This window comes from Ornithorhynchus anatinus, chromosome 9 (genome assembly GCF_004115215.2).
Source record: "Ornithorhynchus anatinus isolate Pmale09 chromosome 9, mOrnAna1.pri.v4, whole genome shotgun sequence".
Lineage (NCBI taxonomy): Eukaryota > Metazoa > Chordata > Mammalia > Monotremata > Ornithorhynchidae > Ornithorhynchus > Ornithorhynchus anatinus.
In genome coordinates, this window is record NC_041736.1 from 42,446 (window position 1) to 59,082 (window position 16,637).

General features: G+C 46.3%; 1 protein-coding gene and 1 non-coding gene across 3 annotated transcripts in view; both read left to right on the forward strand.

Annotated features, from left to right (window-relative positions):
* The window catches only part of MGAT5 (alpha-1,6-mannosylglycoprotein 6-beta-N-acetylglucosaminyltransferase), a 78,948-nt gene that overhangs the window by 8,997 nt on the left and 53,314 nt on the right, over positions 1 to 16,637 (forward strand). The gene's annotated exons all lie outside the window — the stretch shown is intronic.
* On the forward strand, positions 6,067 to 6,142 carry MIR1361 (microRNA mir-1361). The gene has a single exon (NR_034756.1). It is a non-coding gene; the product is annotated as a microRNA mir-1361 (primary transcript).

Genomic DNA, 16,637 nt, shown 5'->3' on the forward strand with positions numbered 1-16,637 from the left:
GGAAGGGGTATTTTGCTTTAACTATATCTACCAAAAAAGATTCTGGAATAGCTATATACCTTTCCACTTTGGTTAACAATTCATTCCTTGGGAGACTTTGCTGGCACCTTGAAAGGAGATAATGAGGAACTGATTTGAGAAGAAAATTAAAAGATTTGAGAGTTTTAAATAGAAGGAAATGAGGTCTGAATTAGTATAAAATTAAGAAACTCTAATCCTTCTGATTTGAAGCTATTGATACCAAGGGAATTGCTGGCTATCTATCTGGCATGAATTCTCAAGCCCCTGTCTGAATGGAGCGATCTCTGAGCAAGCCCATCTGGTTGGCATGATCTCTCAGTGACCCCCTCTGACTGGAGTGATCTCTCAGCGACCCCACCTGGCAGGAGTGATCTCTCAGCGACCCTCACTGGCTTGGATGATCTCTCAATGACCTTGTCTGGACCGTGCAATCTCTCAGAGGCCCTGTCTGTCTGGGACGAGCTCTCAGCAACCCCGGGATCCATGTGATGGATGACTTTAAGTCAGAGTAAGCTGTTTCATACTTTAGTGAGGGAAACAGTGGTTCCTTTGTATGGTCCGGGCTTGGAAAGGGTTGCTATAATTGCAATGTGTGAAACAGTGAGTTTTCAGGAAATGTGCATTTCCCTTGTCTCACGATAATACTCCAGAAAGGTGAAAACTCCTCTCAGAGGCAAATTGGGCAGGGGCGAGAGCCCACACTGGTTGTCCTCCCTTTTCCTTGCCGTACCGGGGCCCGGGGATCCGAGGGCAGGGTGGGATGTTGTTTTGGCACAGTTTGGGCCCAGGTGCGCCACCCCAGAGGAAGGCAGCTGGGTTCCTGGTTAAACATGGCAGCGGGGCAGAAGCCATTAAGAAGCTTCTTCAGATAAATATGGTCCAGGCCCTCAGAGATCTCACCACTTGATAGAGGAGAAGGCCAGGATTTGCAGTTCATTCTGGAAAGAGCCATCACTTATGGATGGATAAACCAGGATGTAAATTTTCAGGCCCATTCGCAGCAAGAGTCATTTTAGAGTCTGAGCTCCCATCTGAATAAATAAAGTACAATTTGTCCAAGTCCTTGATGTTCAATTTCAACTCTGTGATGTCCACAGATCAGCCTGAACTTAAAGGCACATTGGTGCTCATCCAAAATGGGGCGGTTTGGCCGAGAGGCCCCTTCCAGAATGGGGAGAAAGGAGTGACTGATGGCCCCTTCCAGAATGGGGTTGGGGGTGACTGAAGATCCCTTCCAGAATGGAGAGGGTTGACTGATGGTCCCTTCCAAAATGGTGGGGTGAGGGTAACTGATGGCCCTTTCCAGAGCGGGGAGGTGTGACTCCCGATCCTTCCCAGAGGGGGTAGGTGTGACTGACAATCCCTCCCAGGGCGGGGAGGAGTGTTTTCCAATGCGCTGTGGCACATGCACATAGAGCTATCCTTTAGGGTTGAAGCTGATTCTCCCTACTAGGGTGTGCCAGGGCCCAAGGAGATGAGGTGCAACTTGACAATCCCTTCTGCATCATGGGCTAGCAGATCACACACTGTGCCTGGCACTGTTTTCTTTTCCCCTCCTGATGCCACAATCTTTGCCAGAACCTCTGTTCTATGACCGTCTCTCCATTTCTCATTTCCCCCGGTCACTGTCTGCTGCTAGCGTCTCCCACCTTCCTGTGGTTCTGCCATGTGACCTATATTTTTGTTTGGTTGTGTCTTTAAAACATTCCTTCTGTCCACCTTTTCCTCAGTTGTTTCATTTCATCTGGCCATAGGGCAGTGGTTGGGCATCTCCTGTCGTCTATTCTCCTGCCTCGCCCCAGCTGGTGAAAGCTGTGAAATGGAGAGCTTTGCTGCGACATTGGTGGTTAGGCCCTGTTCAGGTTCACAGCGATTGCAATCCTGCCTTGCCGCTTGGTAGTGAGAGTTGTGTGCGGGTGGGTTTGGTGGCATTAGACCAATTCTTGACACTCAGTGTGGTACCTGGTGTAGGTCCAGGCGTCATAGCCATTAAGAAGGTTGGATGTGCCCAGTGCCCTGCTGTCCTTCAGTTTTGCCTGAATCTTGATGCCCTGTTGGTGCTACACTCTCTGTTCCTGAGGACACCCTCACCCATCAAGTCACTGGGGTCATGAAATGCTGCTCCGCCACCATTGTCCTTTCACCCTAGCTGCTTGCTGCCCTCACACAGAAGCCAAAACGGCAGGAATTGGGAGGTCAGTCAAGGGTTCCTTGCTCAGATTCTCAGTTGTCACAGTGCAGGTTTTGTCCTTCTTCAAGATGATTTCATTCCATCATTCAGTTAATGGTATTTATGGAGAACTTATTGTTTGCAACCACTGAACTATACACTGGGAAAGAATGCAATAAAGGAGAAAGAAGACAGAGACTCTGACCCTCAGGGGGTCCACAGTCAAAAGGGAGGTTGGGAGGTTATCAACAGGCACACAAGAAAGATTGAATACATTAAGACACAAAGTCATATTCCAAGAATAACGATAGATGGCATTTTGACTGACATTGAGATCAGAGGAGCTGTTTTCAGGCCCCTCCCCTATCAGGGAGGGAGGAAGCCCCAACTAAAGCACCCCAAAATTCTACATTGGAGAGGGTACCTGTCACCCTGGCTGGAAGTCCCTCCCCACCTGCTCTGGCAATGGAGGTTGGGAGCCGAGGCCAGGAGGAAGGAAGGTGTGTGTGTGTGTGTGTGTGTGTATGTGTGTGGTGGTGGAGGAACACATCCCAAGAATCATGGTTTGGCAGGCTGAGGGCTTAAGAGGGCTTGCTGAGGGAGGGGGTCGGGAGGAGACCCTTCTCAGGCTTCTGCCAGAGGCCTCCCCTAAACTGCTCCACTCAGCTTTTTCACCTAGGACATTCCATCTATTGCTTGCCTGCAACAGACTTTCAGTCACATACTTCTAGGTTCCAAGTCATGCTTGTGGAACAAGCAAGGGTAATTCCATTACAGGAACAGTAGTTGGAGAATTTAAGAATCCTTAAACTACCCATGTCCAGGATGATTTAGCAAAGCCATCTCCAAGTTAGGGAAAATTAACTCTCAATCTGACTCAACACACTCTTAGCATTTTCCTTTGGGATTGTGGATTTATTTGGGAATACACACTCGGGAGGTAATAATAACAATAATAATCATCATCATTATGGTATGTGCCCAGCACCGTGCTAAGTGCTGGGGTAGATATGAGGTAATCGGGTCCCACATGGGGTCACGGTCTATGTAGAAGGGAGAACAGGTATTGAGTCCCCATTTTGCAGGTGAGGAAACTGAGGCATAGTGAGGTTAAGCAACTTGTCTCACACAGCAGGTAAAATTGGCAGAGCAGGGATTAGAACTCAGGTCCTCTGGCTTCCAGTCTGGTTCTTCCCAGTAGGCCTTGCTGAAATTATCAGGTAATTGTTTGGGGAATCTATGTACTTTCCGGAGCTGTGAGTCCAATATATTGCCCCCAGTGGGTGATCCAGAATGGGGGAGCTGTTTTGGAGGAGCAGCTTCTGAACCATAATGATACCAAGAAGCAGAAGGAAAACAGTTCCAGATGCTTGGATGAGGCAGGCATGGCAACTCACAAAAGAAGGCGTTCCACACAGCTAATGGAAGGAATCCATGCCGGGCAGTGGCCTTTTCGGTCCAACCTACACTAGTGAATAAAACCAGTTGCCTCGCTAGACACCTAAGTAGCCTGATGTTTATTGAGTATCATTATGGGCCGGGCTCTGTCATCCTGAGGAAGTGTGTCGGCCATTACTTTTTTGTGCATAAAACATAAAACAGTTACGTTTATATCATCCTGAACAAATGGTGTTTATTAAGCACCCATATGTGTAGCCACTGTCCAAATTAAACTCCTCTTCTCTCTGCCTTCTATGACACTGTAGTCTAAAACCAACGGCCAAGTGTGTGGCAGAACATAAGCCCTTAGTAAATCCCAAAGTAGAACTAGTGGGTCACCTAGGCAGGAGCAGCCCACTCTCATGAATGGGGTGACCATGCTCTTTATGTAGCCTATTACTGCAGACCAGGAAGGCGAATGAGGTTGATATGGTTTATAATCCCCACTCTGCCACTTGTCTGCTGTGTGACCTTGTGCAAGCCACTTCTCTGGGAGCCCAGAGTGGCGCCCAGTCTCCCTAGATGCATTTCTCACCACCCCCTGCACAAATATTGCCCCAAGTACTGGCAACATAGTTAATATCAAGGTATGTCACCATGATGTTGAAATAATCCTCACTGTTACTTGAGGTGTTTTTAATCCAGAAACAATAGTAATGTTGGTATTTAAGCGCTTACTAGGTGCCGAGCACTGTTCTAAGCGCTGGGAGAGATACAGGGTCATCAGGTTGTCCCACGTGGGGCTCACACACCTTTAATCCCTATTTTACAGATGAGGGAACTGAGGCATAGAGAAGTTAAGTGACTTGCCCACAGTCACACAGCTGACAAGTGGCAGAGCCGGGAGTCGAACTCATGACCTCTGACTCTGCAGCCCAGGCTCTTTCCACTGAGCCACGCTGCTTCTCCATAATAATGTTGGTATTTGTTAAGCACTTACTATGTGCAGAGCACTTTTCTAAGTGCTGGGGGAGATACAGGGTCATCAGGTTGTCCCACGTGAGGCTCACAATCTTCATCCCCATTTTACAGATGAGGTAACTAAGGCACAGAGAAGTTAAGTGACTTGCCCACAGTCACACAGCTGACAAGCAGCAGAGTCGGCATTCGAACCCATGACCTCTGACTCTCAAGCCCGTGCTCTTTCTGCTGAGCCACGCTGCTTCTCTATGCAGGGAATGCTTTTGCTGATGATTTTGTTCCTTTTCCTCAAGTCAGGCAACTGGTTCCATACTGACTCTGAGAGCCCCTCCTCTTTGGGGGGAAGAATAAGTTGTCCTCGATGGCTAATTGCTGAGGGACAGGGGACAGACCTCCTTGTCCTCCTTCAGGATTGGGTAGACCCACTTCCAGAGATTTTCAGACCTGTCTGACATCATCCATCTCAGGAGGCACTCGGGCATCTGGAGGCCACCAATTCTTTCCCTTTATGAGTTTACAGCAGCCCCCTCAAACAAAATGGATTGTGATGGTCAACTCTGTTATACTGTACTCTCCCAAGCCCTTGGTACAGTGCTTTGCACACAGTAAGCACTCAGTAAATATGACTGATTGATTGAGTGAAATTCCTCCCCTTTGGACTGTGAGCCACATGTGAGCCAAGGACTGTGTTCACTTTGCTTATATTGTATTTCCCTCAGCACTAAGTTCAGTGTTTGGCACTTAGGAAGGCCTTAAGAAATACAACAATTGTTTTCTGCTGCGCTGGATCCCAGGGGAGACCAGGAAAGCTCCCACAGAGGGCAGGTCAGGTGGCCAAAATGGAATTTGAAAAACACTTGGTCAGGGAGCCAAAGTTCATCACAGAAGAGTCTCTCGGTATCTGGAACCAGCAAGAAAGCTTTCAAATCAGCTGGTCCACCTTCATGGTCGTGGGGTAGACCGTGACCTCAGGGGTCAAAAGGCTCAGGGAATTTGTTAGTATTCTTTTTACTGGGACAGGTGCTAGAGAGATTGGTTACGAATCCTACCTGCAAATCATTTTTTGTAGCTGAAGGGGCAGAGGGACTGGATTAAGTTATGGGAACCAGACCGAAGGCTTCTGACAAATAGATACCCCTAGATGTATGCAGATCATGAAGACCAGGAGGCAGTTCACTGATTTCTCAAGGAACTCAGAGAGTTGCAGGATACCTGGTGAGAGTATGTAATTTATCCTTACAAATGGCCTCTTTAATGAAGGACTGGTGTAAGTCACATCAATAAGAAGAGTCCAGAAGTGATCCTGGGAATTCTAGACTGGTGACATTCTGCTGAATTGTTAGCAAATTGGTAGGTTCAGTGTTCAATTTAGGGATCAGTGAGCATGGAATTGGATGCAATGTTCTTTTGTTGGTAGATAATAGACCTCAAGGAAGGAAACTCAGGATTGGAATGAACAGAGAGATTTTGGGATGGAGTGGTGGTCTCCCAGGCCCCTCTAGGGTTTGTGGGGATGGGAAATGTGGTTGCCCAATTAGTCCCTGTGCCAACAAAGAAAAACAGTGACCTAGTGGGAAACCATAGCTCCCACCTTATCCTTATCCACAATTCCCGCCGAACCTCATCCCTCTCCCTCACCCCAACCTCCATAACCATTCCGTCACATGCTCTGCTTCCTGCTGCCATAATGGCTACAGCAGTGGTAGAAAGAGCAAGTGGCCACATGGTGAAAAAGGAGACAGTAGATGGAATAACTTGTATTACCTTGTACCTACCCCCGTGTTTAGAGGAGGGTTTGAAGCAAAGTGAGCACTTACCAAATACCATAATCGTGATCGACTTGGGCGCATCCATCCTAATGGGGCATCATCAGTCCAACCTAGTCCTGGAGAAGTAGGCACAGACACAGGCAGAAGGCACTTGCTCTCTGGTTGCGTAGAATGAAACCAGGAATGATTTTTTTTTATGGTTTCTGTGACTCCTATTGAATCGAGGGTCTGGTGCCTTCCTTGGCTGGAGAACTGTTTGGAAAGATCCATGCTGAGTTTCTTGCCTGGTGGAGAGTCTATCAGATGATGGAGGCAGTGGCTTGTTTAATTGTTAATTATCCCAACTTGTATTTAAGTCATTTTGCCCACTAGATTGGTAGTGAAATGTGCTGATTAAAACGTTGATGCTGCCTTGCTGTTTTTCTTGAATTAGAAGCAAATGAGTGGGTCTGAGGACATTGTATTGCCAAATGGAGGAAGTGGAATCGTGTGTCGTGACCCAGGAGAACTGTGACGAGCTGGGGCCAGACTTGTTTCCTTGTTTCTCTTTTGTTAGTTGGCCAGTTAGTGTGGTTTTTGGAGGTCATTATTTAGTACAAATGCTGATCTTTAGCTTCGAGGACTGGGAACTCTTGGCTTTTAGATTACATCTTCCCTCTAAAGGGCTCAAGAGGCTGCCCTTCCAGCTGCCTGCCTCCCCATCGTTTTGGAAAGTAAGGGGGCCAAAGGCAGGCAGCGGTGGCAGTAGGAAGGTCACCACTGGCCTGGGTGTCAGTCTGACCTTAGAGCCTGGCCAGAACTGACAGCCTGGCCTTCCAGGTCTCAAGCTGTTGGAGCAAAGCGCCCACTTTTATCACCTTCCTTCCTTCCTTTCTTCCTTCATTCAATAGTATTTATTGAGTGCTTACTATGTGCAGAGCACTGTACTAAGCTCTTGGAATGTACAATTTGGCAATTCACCTTCTCTAGTGGTAGGTGACAGGGAGGAGAACATTCGATATTCAGTCGTGTCATTTCACATATGGCTGTAGTAGGCTCAGCCCCGCTAAAAAACCTCAGAGGTGCCTCTCCAGTCCCAGGGAATTTCCAACCAAAATCAAAAGACAAAAGAAACAATCCACAGCCTTTTCCTTCCCCTCTCCACGCTGTGCTCACCACATTATCAGCAGTGTGGCTCAGTGGAAAGAGCCTGGGCTTGGGAGTCAGAGGTCATGGGTTTGAATCCTGGCTCTGCCACTTGTCAGCTGTGTGACTCTGGGCAAGTCACTTAACTTCTCTGTGCCTCAGTTCCCTCATCTGTAAAATGGGGATGAAGACTGTGAGCCTCATGTGGGACAACCTGATTACCTTGTATCTACCCCAGCGCTTAGAACAGTGCTCTGCACATAGTAAGCGCTTAACAAATACCAACATTATCATTACTATTATCATCGTCATCATCGTCATCATCTTCTTCGCCTTACTCCTTCCTGTCATCAGTATCATCATCATCATCAGTTTTCATCGGGCATGCATTGTGTGCAAAGAGCAGTCTCAGGTATATGATGGTGTACAATAAAGGAATATGACCCAGACCCTATCTTCAAGGTGCTTTCAGTCAATTCTGTGGGCTGGATAGGTAAGCATAGCCAGTGTGCCTACAATAAGAACAGGAGGAAAATCAAGAACAAGAGAAGGAGGAGGAGGAGGAAGAAGAAGAGGTGGAGAAAAAGGAGGTGAAAGAGGAGAAAAAGGAGGAGGAGGGGGGTGGAAGAGAAGGTAAATCCATGGCTTTCTGCAAGCCTGCAAGATAGAAAGACACATTCACTAGTCTGAATATAGGTGTGGACCAGGGAAAGTAATTGAGAAGTAGTGAATTAAAGGCACAGTTAGGTGTGACAGTCTCCTCCTCTGGGTCTGGTTTATTGACTGAGAGCACCAATAAGCCAAGGGCACAGTTGGCTCAAGAGCATCACTGTAGTTCATCCTCCGCTCCTTTCAACTAGCAGAATTGACTCCTCTCCTTTCCCTGTGGGTAGAAGTACTAAGAGTAACGAATGTCCAAGGCTAGCAACAGAGGAGACTCAATAATCAGTAAGAAGCATGTCACACACGTGTTGGGAACTGTTTGTGTGTGTATGCAAATTAGCAAATGATAGGTCTATGGTCACATTTGGGATCAGTATGTATGAATGTATAGGCAACTTGTAAGTAATAATTGTGGTATTTGTTAAGCACTTACTATGTACGAAGCTCTGTTCTAAGCACTAGGGTAGATACAAGGTACAAGGTAGCACACAATCCCTGTCTCACATGGGGTTCACAGTCTTAATCCCCGTTTTACAGACGAGGTAATTGAGGCACAGAGAAGTAAAGCGATTTGCCCAAGGTCACACAGCAGATGTGGCAAAGCCGGGATTAGACCCCACATCCTCTGACTCCCAGGACCATGCTCTTACCACAAGGCCACACTGTTTGTGTGAGCCCCATATGGGGTAGGGTCTGTGTCTGATCTCCAAATATTACAACTACCCCGGCTCTGAATACAATGCAGTTCTTCTTCTTCTTCTTATTTTTATTATTATGAAGTATGGACAAGTTCTTCAGTATTTGGGGATGGCTGCTTCTCTTGGGAGTCCCCTCCAAGGCTAATGTTGAGTAGGGATTGCCTCAAGAGAGGCAATTTGAACACTGTATTAATTGTTCTCACCTCTCCTGCCCTTCTTCTTGTAACTTCCTTTCGCTTTACATCCACCAGGCTACAACTCTCCCCATCTTCAAAACCCTTTTGAAAGCCCATCTATTCCAGGAGGCATTCTGCATTGTTTTTCTCTTCTCCCCAGGTTACGATAATAATAATAATTGTGGTACTTGTTAAGCACTTATTAAGCACTAAGCACTAAGTTAAGCACTGGAGTGGATACAAGCAAATCAGGTTGGACATACCATCTTAATCCCCATTTTACGGATGGGGTAACTGAGGCCCAGAGAAGTGAAGTAATGTGCCCAACTCCACACAGCAGACAAAATGTCACCTCAGCACTTCTGTGTCAGCCACACCCTTGTTTACTAACAATCACTACTAGCACTTCTGAACATACTGATTTACTTAGTCCATTATGTAAACACCCGCTAATCTATGTATCCACTTTTCCTTCTTCCTCCTAACCAGAAAATTATTTTAGTGTCTACCACCCAAACTAGATTCAGGAATCTTGTATTTAGCTCGCCCAAATAATAATAATAATAATAATGGTATTTGTTAAGCGCGTACTATGTGCCGAGCACTGTTCTAAGCGCTGGTATAGATAGAAGGTAATCAGGTTTTCCATGTGGGGCTCACAGTCTTAATCCCCATTTTACAGATGAGGTAGCTGAGGCACAGAGAAGTTAATCAGCTTGCCCAAGGTCACACAGCAGACAAGTGGTGGAGCCAGGTTTAGAACCCACATCCTCTGACTCCCAAATGCATGCTCTTTACACTTAGCCATGCTTACAGTGCTCTGTGCCCAGTAAGCACTCATTAAATAGTATTGATTGTTTGACTACTGAAGTGTAGCCGGGACAAGATTGCCCACAGATTCACCCATTCTCCCCACCTCCACCCCCGGGACAACTATGCATTTCTTTTACTTCTTCATTGATTTGTGTTTCCTGGAGCCTGGAACTGCATCTGGAAGCTGGTCTAGCCTCTTACCAGAGTTGAACAGAGTGAAGCAGGGGAAAGAATACAGGCTTGGTAATCATGGGTTCTAATCCCAGCTCTATCAATCAACCAATCATATTTATTGAGCACTTACTGTGTGTAGAAGTGCCTGGGGGATCATTTGATACGGTCCTCACCCAGGAAGCTTACATTTACTTACCTGATGTATGGCTTTGTGCAAGTCACTTAACTTCTCTGTGCCCAGGTGCCTCTAATCCCAGCTCTGCCACATATCTGCTGTGTGACCTTGGGCAAGTTATTTGACTTCTCTGGGCATCATTTTACCTCATCTGTAAAATGGGAATTGAGACTGTGAGCCCCATGCAGGACAAACACTGTGTCCAACTCGATTACCTTCTATCCACTCCTGCACTTAGTACACTGTGGAGCACGTAGTAAGCAGTTAACAAATGCCATTTTTATTATTATTATTCATCTGTAAAATGGGGATTAAGTACCTGTTTTCCCTTACTTAGACCGTGAGCCCCATGTGACACAGGTACTGTGTCCGATATGGCACATAGGAAATGCTTAACCAATATTATTAGTAGTAGGAGTAATAATAACCAGCATCCTCCTCCTCCTCATCATCATCATCATCACTGTCCTTATTCAGCATGATTCCTGCTGTCCTTGCCCAGAGTAAGTGTGACATTAATCAATGAGTAATGACTCCCAGACCTCCCAACAGGAGTGAAATTTACTTCCCTAACTAAACACAAACTTCAGGAGTACCAAATTATTGGCCAGGTTTTACTGATATTCAAGGGAGCAGGCTCCGAGTGTGACTCCTGCTTATTATTCCCCTTTTCCCTCTGCTCCTCCACCTCTCCCTTCCCATCCCCACAGCACTGTACTCGTCCGCTCAACTGTATATATTTTCGTTACCCTATTTATTTTGTTAATGAATTGTACATCGCCTTGATTCTATTTAGTTGCCATTGTTTTTATGAGATGTTCTTCCCCTTGACGCTGTTTAGTGCCATTGTTCTTGTCTGTCCGTCTCCCCCGATTAGACTGTAAGCCCGTCAAACGGCAGGGACTGTCTCTATCTGTTGCCGACTTGTTCATCCCAAGCGCTTAGTACAGTGCTCTGCACATAGTAAGCGCTCAATAAATACTATTGAATGAATGAATGAATTATTCCCTGATTGGCTCAGCCAGGGGGTTGGACCTGAGTGATTTCTGTTTGATGCCGTGATTGGTTGAGCCAAGGAGTTCGGGCCCTGAGTGATTCCTGTGTAAAGCCCAGATTGTTTCAGCACAATGGAAGTGTGGTAGGGACTCATCGGCAGGAACAACTGCTCACTCCCTCAGAGAGTCCAGCTTTCTTGTTCCCAGGGACATTGTTAATGACATAAAACACGGAAACAAACTCCAAAAATTCCATTGAGCCAGATGGTGTGTGGCAACTTTTTTTTGTTGTTTTCTTAAGTAAATTTGCTTAAATATGCCCAGTTTTGATCTCTATTTACAGAAAACTAAATACAAGCTCTGGTTCAGTGTTTCCTTGTTTTGACGTGCTATGATTGGTCTCAAAGCGGTACCTTATTATGAACATATAATGGAAAAGAATAGAGTATTATAATGAGACTCAACTATTATAATAGTTCTTGCTGCAGCAGATTAAGGATAAGCTTTTTCCTGAAGTGTTTTTGCAGTTACATCAGAAATAACCCACAGTAGTAACCTTAGTTTAGAAAAATACTCTTAGTGTGAAAGGATGCACACGAGGTGTCTTAGTGATTCATAACTAACTGCTTGTCATGGGCATTTAAAAATAGGATAGCTGACATCATTCCAAAGCAGGTTAGAGTTAATTAACAGAAAGTGCCCTAGTCTGAAGTAATTATATATCAAGTGAACATTATGTGCACAACCTTTTTTTTTTTGCTAATGTAGTTCCACAGAGGTAGGAATGCCCAGCTTCTGGTGGCCTATTTTAATAGGCAGGTGATTGGGGATGTTAATAATGTTTTAAAAAGTATCAGTTTAAATTATTAACACTGTATCGGTTGATTGATTTAGCCATTAACATGATTAAGAGTCTCTATGACTAGCTTTCCTTTATTTCCTCCGTGGTTCTTGTCCTCCTGGGTCTGCAATGATGACACTGAAACTACCCACTTGAATGGGGGTGGCAGCACTCATTCACAGTTGAACTGTCTTTTAGTTCTGCTGCATCACCTACCTGTAGATATTATATCCCTGTTTTTCAGAGGTGCAGATTGAGGCACAGAGAGGTTGCATAACTTGCCTATGGTCACACAGTAGGCAAGTGATGGAGCCAGGACCAGAGCTCAGGTCTCCTGACTCTCAGTCCCATGCCCCTTCCTCTGAGCCATACCACCTCCCTATTATCCAGAGGTCTGGTCAAGCCCCTAAACCCTGGTTGGACTGTTTGTCTAGCTCTTCTAGACTGTAATCTTGTTGATAGGTAGGGAATGTGTCTGTAATATTGTTATATTGTACTCTCCCAAGTGCTTAGTACAGTGCTCTGCACACAGTAAGCACTCAATATATATGAGTGATTGATTGATCGGTCACCTCTATAGGTACGAAGTGAGAGGTTATCTAATCTGTCACCATTAAAGTCCTCTGGGGCATGTTGCTTCTACCCCACCTTCCATGGGATGCAGAGCCCAATGTGGAGAACACCCCAGGTTGTCCCTATTTACCATCAGTGGAACTCCTCAGGACTACTTGGCCAAACATGCTTTGGAGCATGCACCCCATGAGCTCTGTGAGATGGGGGAGGAAACCGATTGGGGATGGGGAAAAGGAAATGACCAGTTCAAACACTGCCCCCGGGAAAACTGCAGGTCTGGAACCAGGCCAGAATCTGAGGAGCAGAGCCAGGTTCTGGCACCCCAAATCCAGTCTATGAAGCAGGAGATCTCATTCTAGGGAGTGGGCAGGGGACTTGGCCAGGTGACTGTCCTCTCCTGCTGATGGTCGACTGATTCCCAGACTCCCAAGCCAGTTCTCCAAGAAGGGGTTGTGGTCAGTAGGGCCTGAGCTTTTCCCCAAAATTCTGTGTCTCTCTCAGGACATAGGTGGGTCTAGGGGGTGGGACTAGGTGCGGATCACTGAACCAGGTGAAGCTTAGCCCTGAATTGGTGTTTCGCTTGTGAGAGTCTGTTGAACACCACTGTCTCTCCCCACTCCAGTCCATACTTCACTCCACAGCCTGAATGATTTTTCTACAAAAAGTTCAGGACATGTCACCCCCCTCCTCAAAAATCTCCAGTGGTTGCCTGTCCACCTCCGTAGTAAACAAAAACTCCTCACCATTGGCTTTAAAGCACTCCATCACCTTGTCCCCGCCTACCTCATCTCACTTCTCTCCTTCTAAAACCCAGGCTGCATACCTCACTCCTCTAGTACTGACCCTCTCATTATGCCTCCATCACGCCTCTCTCACCACCAACCCCTGGCCCAAGTCCCTCTTTCCTCATCTGACAAACAATTACTCTCACCCCTTCAAAATCATATTAAAGGCACATCTCCTCCTAGAGGCCTTCCCAGACTAAGCCCCACTTATCCTCACCTCCCAGTCCCTTCTGCATCACATTGACCTGCTCCCTTTGCTCTTCCCCTGCTTCTCAACCCCATAACACTTACGTGTATATCTGTACACAGTACAGTGCTCTGCACACAGTAAGAGCTTAATAAATATGATTAAATAAATGAATGAATAAAAGGGGATGGGTTTCCAGGAGAAGGGGACAGAAACAGTCCAGCACAACATCTGGCCCGACCTCTGATTCAGGAGCATTTCAGTTGTCCCGAGGGGTCATTTCTACATCACTGGTCAGAAAAACTTGGAGAAACGTAAATGTCTCAAATTGAGAGGGGGCTTGAGGCTTACTTTCCCCCTTTGTCAAAAGTGGCTTGATCCTAGTCAACTTTGTCCTGGCCGGCTACTCCTGGGGAACTAGTCCTGGTGTACTTTATCCCGATAAACTCATTCAGGACAATCTGAGCATGAACATGCAAGCTAACAGCCTTTCAGTCTCGTGGCTCTGTTCCTACTATTTTCAATGTTATTATTATTATCATCATTATATAAAGTGGTATTTGTTAAGTGCTTATTATGTGTCAAGCACTGTATTAAGTGCTGAGCTAGATACAAGGTAGCCAGGTCTCACAAGGGACTCTCAGACTAAGTAAGAGGGAGCACAGATATTGAATCCCCATTTTGTAGATGAGAACTGAGGCACAGAGAAGTTGAGTGACTTGTTCAGGGTCACACAGCACAAAAATGGCAGAACTGGGATTAGAACCCATGTCCTCTGACTCCCAGGTATGTACTTTTTCCACTAGGCCACCCTGCATTTCTTTTTAGATCATTCTTTTGGGGGAACTCTGAAAAAAAATGCATTTTGGATTCTTCACCTGAGAAACACAGGTCACATAAAAGCCTTTTGTCTGTCTAAAGGAAATACACCTGATTTGCAATGGATCCAAGCCATTTTCCTCCCTCCTTCTTTTAGTCTCAGGAGCGTTAACTATTTGGAAGTGGAACAGAAGGAAGTAATCGGTATTAAAACTGACTAACCATAGAGCCCAGAATACCTGCCAAATGCAGGCCGAGAACCTCAGGGAGATCAACCTGAACGGAGACACTGAAACTCACTAACTTCCTTAAATATACATGAGAATTTGGTCGATAGGGTTATGGGAGAGAGCAGGGGCAAAGAAACTTTTGTAAATGAATGCAAATTCCAGGTAACTGAAGACAAGGTAAAGACGTCTTTCTGCATGGAGAAGATGTTCTAGAATCGTGGGCCCATGAGATGTTAAGAGCTGGGCTCACTTCATTCAGTGCTCCAAAGATTTGGTCCTTCTCCTCAGTAATATAGATCATGCTGGAGTCTCTTGTCGGGAGTGACAGTTGAAGCTCAGTTCTGAGGCTTCAAGACCAAGAAGCTGAGGGGAAGAGTTTCTTATGGTGCGGGTGTTTCGTCCAGGGCTGTCCACTGTCTCTGGGCCCAACCAGTAAGGGTCGTGCTGGATCATGGGTTACCACAAGCGAGGAGGTGGGTTGGGGGAAGCACATTGCAATATGCACGTATGGACCATGCAGACCAGGCAGACCATGCAGAGCTGTCTACAGGCTGTAGCTGGACTAGAACGTAGGCCTTCTGATTCCCAGTGCCATACGCTTTCCACTGGACCAACAGCACGGCTTGGGGTAGGTCACAAAACCGAAGGTGGTGGACCTCTTTGGTCCGAAAGCCAAGTATACAGTATTCTGAGGACTTTAAACCAACCAAAACCCGAGAGTCTGTTTATGGAAGGAAACCTCTCCATGGGCCAAAAAATGCAGGCAAGCAAAGAGGAAGTAGTCAGTCTTCTCGGATGGAACCAGAATGTTGGCTGTCGCCCCAATTCAAGAAAGGTGAGGCCATTGACAAGAGTATTTATCTAAACTTCTGGCTCTTCTCTATTGAGGCAGGTCCCAGTTGGACCCCTGTGCTCGCAGAGCCCCAGAAGCAGCTGGACTGGTGCCAGGCAACCGAGTCGGTGGCCCCTTGCCCAACAGAGTGGCACTGTGGGCCGATTGCGCAGTAGCACTCCAGAGAGCCAGGAAGGGGGGCCTGGGGGAATTTGCAGGCCATCTCTCTTCTCAGATTGCTACACTGCCAGAGTGTTTTCTTCTGGCCAGAAGGACAACCTTATCTGTTCTTCCTGCTGCTGTGATTAGCATGAAGTCCAAAGACCGAGCCCCTAGGGACAGACCCCCAAGAGACATTTATTGGTTCCGTAAAGACAAAAGTAAATTTGGCTCATAGTTGAAGTTCGTAATGGAAAAGAGAAAATGCTGCCTGTCGACTCCAGGGCAGTTGGACGTTTGCCTTGCCGACATTGGTTAGATAGAGATGAGAAACAGGGTCGTTTATTTCAGGAAAATATGTCAATTTTGTTTTTCATTGACTTCAGGCATACTGTTGATCCTGCACTTTGTGGTCAAGTGGGATAAATTCAGAGAAATTTGGAATCTCCTCCTGCTTTTTCAGAGTGTTCAGACATGGTTTTCCAGGGTTTCAGTCCAGTTTGAGTATTCCATCATCAGAAAACACAACCTCTCCAGGCAGCTCTTGTTGACTGGAAAACAACAGAGGAAGCCAGAACCAGTGGAGCTGGGAATAACTTCCGAGTCCTTCCCCGTTCCCCTGACTCCCTCCTCAGTGGTCCCAATAATAACAAGAGTAATAATTGTGGTATTTGCTAAGTACTTACTAGGTGCCAAGCACTGTACTAAGTGGAGAGATACAATGTAAGGTGAAAGGTCATCTAGTCCATCCCCTGGTCACTGCTTAACTCCCCAGAGATGGCGCTTCCACCTCTGTAACCCAAGTGAACATGCTCTCCTCTCCTTGTTATTTGCATTTCCTGAATTTCCTCCATAGTACCCTGCTCCTGGACTGGAGGGAACCAAGCACCCAGACCTGCTTTATGAGGGAAGTTTTGGGTCGGTCTGACCTTCGGGAGTGGAGCAGAATGCATGCAGAAGCTCCATTCACTCAGTTGTATTTATTGAGTGCTTAGTACGTGCTGAGCACTGTACTGAGCACTAGAGAGAGTACAATACAACAATAAACAGACATATTCACTGCCCACAACA